Raw genomic sequence first — 6,567 nt, 5'->3', positions numbered from 1 at the left:
GGTTTCTCCGCTGCCCTCTTTGTTCTCTCTCTCGGCTCTGCTCCCTCTTTCTCGCTCCCTCTTCTAATCTCTTCTCCTCTCCTCTTCTCTCTCTCTCTCTCTCTCTTCCTCTTTCCCGCTCTCTCTCTTCTCTCCCTCTCCTCTCTCTCTCTCTTCTCCTCTTCTCTCGCTCTCTTTCTCTTCTCTTCCTCTTCTCTCCCTCTCTTCTCTCTCTCTCTCTCTTCCTCTTCTCTCACTCTCTCTCTCTCCTCCTTTCCTCTTTCTCTCTCTCTCTTTCCTCTCTCTCCCTCTCTCTCTCTCTCACTTTTCCTCTCCTATACCAGAGGCATCTGTTTTCTGACATAAGACCTTGTGGCGTGTGTGTGTGCACGTGCGTGTTGGATCCAGAGCAGAGACAGGACAGGATGACTAGATGAAAGGGTTTTGTGGAGTTGAAAGGAAGAGGATTGTGTTCATCCTCACTAATGGACAACCAGACAGGACACACAACAGCAAGGGATGCTACTCTATACCTCTCCACCGTTAACAGTATATGGCAGCTGAAGAGATCAAGCCAACTGTAGAACTGAACACCATGTTTACGCCATTTTTCTCAGAGTACCGTAATTGCTTTTTTGATTTAAACCACAACGGCCAAATATTTTCAAAAGACTAACTTATACAAAAATTATTTTGCCAAATGAAGATTGCCCTTTTAAGACTTAAACATTCCATCTAAAGAGGTCTCTAGTGTCACTAGTCCTTCACCACGTGTTGATTCTGTCCTGTATTCTGCCATTCTCCAGTCCTCCTCCTCTCGCCCTCTTTCCTTTCTTAACTTACTGTTTACCCACAATTCTCCCTGGGTCATTAGCTAGTGTGATAATGACAGTGTTGGAGCACAAACACACACACAACCCACACTACACACTTACACACGACCACAGATATACTAACCGCACACACATACACCACACCTTACCACACATACCACTACACCAACATACATCACACACACACCAACACACACACACACACACACACACACACACACACACACACACACACACACACCACACAGCACACCACACACACCACACACACACACACACCACACACACACACACCACACCACACAACACACAATACCACACACACCACTCACACACACTGACACAAAACTCCCTGCATGACAGAGAAAACAATAAGAGCTGTCTCCACTGGGACCAGGTGGATGTGGGATCAATGACTGGATCACTCTCTGCACCCTTTCTAACCCCTGGTCTAACTCTGCCACTTCGCTACCCTGGCTAACCCTGCAGCACCCTCTCTACCCCCTGGTCTAACTCGCACCTTTCTACCCCCCTGTCTAACCTCAGGCACCCTTCTAAACCCTGGTCTAACCTCATGCACCTTCTAACCCTGTCTACCTCGCACCCTTCTAACCCTGTCTACACTCTGCCACACTTGCCGTAACCCCTGGTTCTAACTCAGCACCCTTCTAACCCCTGGTCTAAACCTAGCACCCTGTCTAACCCCTGTGTCTAACTCTGCACCCTTCTAACCCTGGTCTACAACTCTCTGCCGGACCACACCTTCTAACCCTGGGCTAACTGCTCAACGCACCCTTCTAACCCCTGGTCTAACCTCCAGCACCCCTTCTAACCCCTGGTCCTCAACCTTCTGACCTTTCTAACCCTCTGGTCTAACCTAGCACCCTTCTAACCCCAACTGCTACCTGTCTAACCTCAGCACCCTTCTAACCCCTGGTCAAACCTCAGCACCCTTCTAACCCCTGGTCTTAACTCAGCACCCCTGTCTACCGACTCCCCTGGTCTAACCTCTGCACCCTTCTAACCCCTGGTCCTAACCTCAGCACCCCTAACCCCTCGTCTACCTCAGCACCCTTCTAACCCGCTGTCTACCTCTAGCACCCTTCCTCAACCCCCACCTGGGTTAACCTTCAGCACCCTTCTAACCCCTCTGGTCTAACCTCAGTACCCTTCTACCCCTGGTCTACACTCTGCACCCTTCTAACCCCTGGTCTCAACCCTCAGACCAGCTACCCTTCGTAACCCCTGGTTAACCTCTGCACCCTTCTAACTACCTGTCTAAAACCCTCTGCACCCTTCTAACCCCTGTCTAACCTCACACCCTTCTAACCCGGCTCGGGCCTCAGCCCTTCTAAGCCTAACTGACCCTTCTACCCCTGGTCTAACCCCTGTCCCTTCTACTTGACCTCCGCACCCTATCTAACCCCTGTTCTAATCTCTGCACCCTTCTAACCCCTGGTCTATACACCTCAGACCCTTCTAGACACACATATACATACCTGCATAGGCTCACCACTCACTGCTCTCCCCTTGGTCATTCACCTCAGCACCCGTTCTATACCCCCTGGTTCTAAACCTCAGTACCCTTCGTAGTCCCCTCGAGTTCTAACCTTCTTGCAACCCTTCTAACCCCTGGTCTACCTCTGCATCCCTTCGTAGACCCCTGTTCGTATTCTTCCTGCATACCCTTTCTCCTCTGGGCGGACACTTCTCTAACCCTCAGCTACCTTCTAACCCTCCTGGAGTCTTTAACCTCCAGTGCCTCTGGTTAGAGCTACAAGGCATGAAAAAACTGCCCCCCTTATCGGTCTGTTTCTAATTATTAATACGCTAAATATTTAAAAGCCTCTCCCAGCTGTGTAGTGTGTACCAGAACCTGTAGTACCTCTATCTGCCTCCGTTGCTTCGACACTGTTGAGGTAGAATGTTTCGACGTCGCTCGAGCCCTGCCCATTATCGCTACAAAGCGCGGCTAGTAGTTCTTCAGGTTTGAATAAAGGCTGGCTGAAGTTTGTAGTTTCCCACTGTGATAAATGTCAGACTTGATTTTCCTCTCCTTGCGAGTGAAAATGTATCAAATCCCCGTACTAAAAAAAATGTCCCATTATTATAATCCACCTAACTTAATTCGCATTTCCCTGTGACTGCAGGACTTTTATTTCCTGCCCTGCTAGCTCTAAAACGGTCGTGTGTGGTGTGGTGGTTTGTGGTCGTGTGTAGTGTGCTGTGTGTGTTGTATGTGTGACGTTCCTGTGTTGTTGTGTGTGTGTGGCTCGCTCTGTCTGCGCGTGTAGGCCCGCTCGGTTTGGTAGTGTTGTGTTGTGTGTTGTGTGTTGAGGTGCTGTGCGTCGTGTTGTGTGATGTGTGGCTGTGCTGTGTGTCCGTGTTTGTTGTGGTGTAGTTCGAATCATTGTGTTAACGCTATGACGGATGCTATAAACTTGCGAGTAACATGGAAGAATCATCAGCCTCAACAATAGAACAAAGATGTAGCACTACTAGGGACAATGTAATTTGTCCATTCCCCTGACCGTCGCCACACGTCCACATCGCTATTGTGTCTTTCGTACATAGTATATTGGGGGTTTTAGAAGCTAGGTTCCTACGTTGAATTAGCTGTTAGGTTAGAATTAGTCGCTTCATGGATAGAATTAGTGTTAGGAGTTCCGAATTAGTTTAGCTTAGGAGCCTAGCTGGTTGACGTTTTTAGGCGTTGCATGGTTAGGAGCTAGGGCAGTTCCAGGTTTTGGGGTGTAAGGGTTCCTTGCTTAGGTTTATGGGTTAGACGAAAACTTGTGTTCAAGCCTCTTGCAACTTGGCGAGTCTCTGATACTCTGTGTGTGTGCTTGTCCCCACCAAACGTGTGTACTACAAGGACCTGTTGGATGTGTGTTTTGTGTTTTCCTCCCAGTGACACATCCTCCTCCCCTTCGGTGACGCTATTTATCTCTCTCTTCTCTCCTCCTACGTCCTCCTGTCTTTCGTCCATTCCCTCTTTCTTTCTTCCTCTTAATTCTCCTACTGCCTCTTCTCGTTCTCCCTCTAACAGCCGGTTTCTATTAACATGGTTCAGTATGCAGGTCCAGCTCCAATAGTCATAAATGGCTTCCTCGCCTTGTCACTGCACCTTAAGGCGCCAGTACAGTCAAAATAGATGATTTCCCTGTGTTTTATATTATTTTCCACACTATAGGTTGGAATATAACTGTTAAATTGTTTATGTCCTCTTTACGTGAAAGAGCTCTGTCTGAAACATGTATATTTTCTGTGGATGGAGTTTTGGCCTGCAGCCTAGCGGTGGTATCACACATCAAAGATTATTATGATGTTGAGAATTTTTTTTTTAAATGTTCTGCAATTGGGCCTTTCAGTCCTAAATGAGGTCTGCAATCACAGGCATCAAGTAAAACAGCAATCTCAATGTCCGGTCTTGGCTACCACCTTCGTCCTATATTCTCCTCGCTTCTCGCCACATCACTAGCTACGGAATCTTGAAATTCACGCGCTTCGCGAGAAGACAAGCATCTTTTTGCTAGCACGTCGCCTCCAGCAACATCCGTTAGACCTCATGAGACCAGCGCTTCTGAAGTGCTAATTGCGAGCAGAGTTGTAACGAGACACAGGCGGAAAAGTGCAGTAACCATAATGAGAACCATTAGGAAAGAGCAAAGGAAAATGGAAAATATTGTTCCATAAAACTCACAACGATCAATCACTCACGTCCTACGCCATTCACATCATAACCCACTGCCCCACCCTCTCTGCCTCTCGCTCTTCTTCCCCCATCTTCTCCTGATTCAATCGTTTCCATGGTCAACTGGGAACAAAGGCCCCACCACCAGTTGAGTCGCCAACAGAGGTCGTCTCCCTTTCCTAATCTTCTGTCGGTGGTGATCCTTCGACGTAAACGCAGCTCACCTGCACATTGGAATTTCAATGGTTCTTTTCCCAGGCCTGCTCTGTCCTCTTGAGCTCGTGGAAGCGTAGGGCTGGTTACTATACATAAGTAAACATCAGTTCATTAGGAGACTGACTGCCCATCCATCCACAGCGCCATAACACCACGCCCACTAGGTGTTTCTTCTCCACAATTGAGTCTGGATTTGCTCTTTCCTCCCTGACATTTTGCATGAATGCTCAAACACCATCAAACGTTCTGATTGTTCCACGCGGAACCAATGTGGTTGACTAGAGCGAGCCATCACGAACCAATTGAATCACGTCATTGGGCTCTTAAGTACCTCTGATTGGTTAGAGACGATCCAATCGCCGATGAATTTGTTTGTACAACGCCCCTTCATTTTGAAGTGAGCACAAACAACTTCTAGGATTCAGGCTGAATGTATGTAGAGATTGATAGAGCAGCGGAATTCAATTCAGGGTGAGTCGTCGGGCAAGTCATTAGCAGGTTGAATGTTGGTAAATCGTCGCCAATGGAAGTTAAATAAATGTCATGGAAAACAGATTTAAACTATGTAAAATCTTGGATGGACGTTTGGCTGGCATCTAATGGAATATTAAGAGTTACAATTTGTCCAATGTTGTATGTTTGATACTGATTCTTGTGTGTGTGTGTGTGTGTGTGTGTGTGTGTGTGTGTGTGTGTGTTGTGTTGTGTGTGTGTGTGTGTGTGTGTGTGTGTGTGCGTTGCGTGTACGTGTGTGCGTGTGCGTGTGTGTTTACGTGTCCTCTGTAGGAGCTGTTTACAGCAGAGTGTAAGTTTAAGGAGTCAGTGTTTATGAAACTACTATGTTATCTAGCTCGTCTCGATGCTGTACAGACAGAATGAGTCTGGAGGGGCGCTGGTCTTGGGCCTGAATACAAGGAAGGACAGCCCATGAAGGGCAACCGAGTAAAAAGAGCCAACAGCCGCTCACTTCCTGCCCAAACCTATAGAAGGTAAGGGGGTTGGCACACACACATGGATACGCACACACACACACTCACACGCTCTAACACTCTGATCTCTCCTCTTCTCTGTAGTTGCGATGTACAAGGAGCCGTCGTTGCACGACGTCAGGGAGACGTTGCCTAAAGTTGCCGGAGTCCCGCCCAGCAAAAGCACAACCAGCGAACCATGGCCAATGAACGGGGGCAAACCAATCAACAAACCCGACCCGAAGGAGACTGCGACATAACCCTGCCCCCTCCTCTCCCCCGCACGACAGAGACTTGAGACTCTGCCCACTGCACTCAAACTCTCACCTTGATTGGTCAATTATGGGCTAAGTCCCACCTCCTCTCTCTTCTCTCTTTCTCTCGCTCATTCTCTCTCCCTCTTTCTCTTTTTGGCTGATTCGTGCAGTGGTGTTCGAGATGAGGAAATGGACCACTCCATTTGGGGGAGGGAGTGGAAGGGAGAAGAGGAGGGAGAAGGAGAGGAAAGGTGTTACGAGGAGAGAGGGAGAGAGGAGGGGAGGAGGAGGAGGGGGATTGGCTGATTTTATCAGCTAGATAAACTACAAACTTGGACAGCGGAATGCCCTACCTACGATACGGATGCCTTTTTCAAATCCTTACGATTATTTTCTGTGACAATCTGTGAGAATGATGACAAAGCGTTTTTTCCCTCTTCCTTTTTGCCAGGTAGCCTTGCTGCTGATGGCTACCCATAAGCCCCCTCTCTCACTCTGACGCACTATAGCAACAGAGTCCATCCCATATAGACCACAGTCTGTTTGTTTGTCTGTTTACCAATTAGTTTGTGTGTTTATAATTCTATACCCAAAATGCACCAGCGACCGTCTGGATAGAT

At 48.0% G+C, this 6,567-nt stretch overlaps 1 pseudogene; it reads left to right on the top strand.

Annotated features, from left to right (window-relative positions):
- LOC112074424 (fibroblast growth factor 14-like) overlaps window positions 1–6,050 on the top strand; it is a 22,534-nt pseudogene extending 16,484 nt beyond the window's left edge.
- The last annotated feature ends 517 nt before the right edge of the window (window positions 6,051–6,567 follow it).

The sequence above is a fragment of the Salvelinus sp. IW2-2015 genome, unplaced genomic scaffold (assembly GCF_002910315.2).
Source record: "Salvelinus sp. IW2-2015 unplaced genomic scaffold, ASM291031v2 Un_scaffold2629, whole genome shotgun sequence".
Classification (NCBI taxonomy): domain Eukaryota; kingdom Metazoa; phylum Chordata; class Actinopteri; order Salmoniformes; family Salmonidae; genus Salvelinus; species Salvelinus sp. IW2-2015.
The sequence above is the reverse complement of the archived record's forward strand: the minus strand, read 5'-3'. Positions and strand labels throughout refer to the sequence as shown.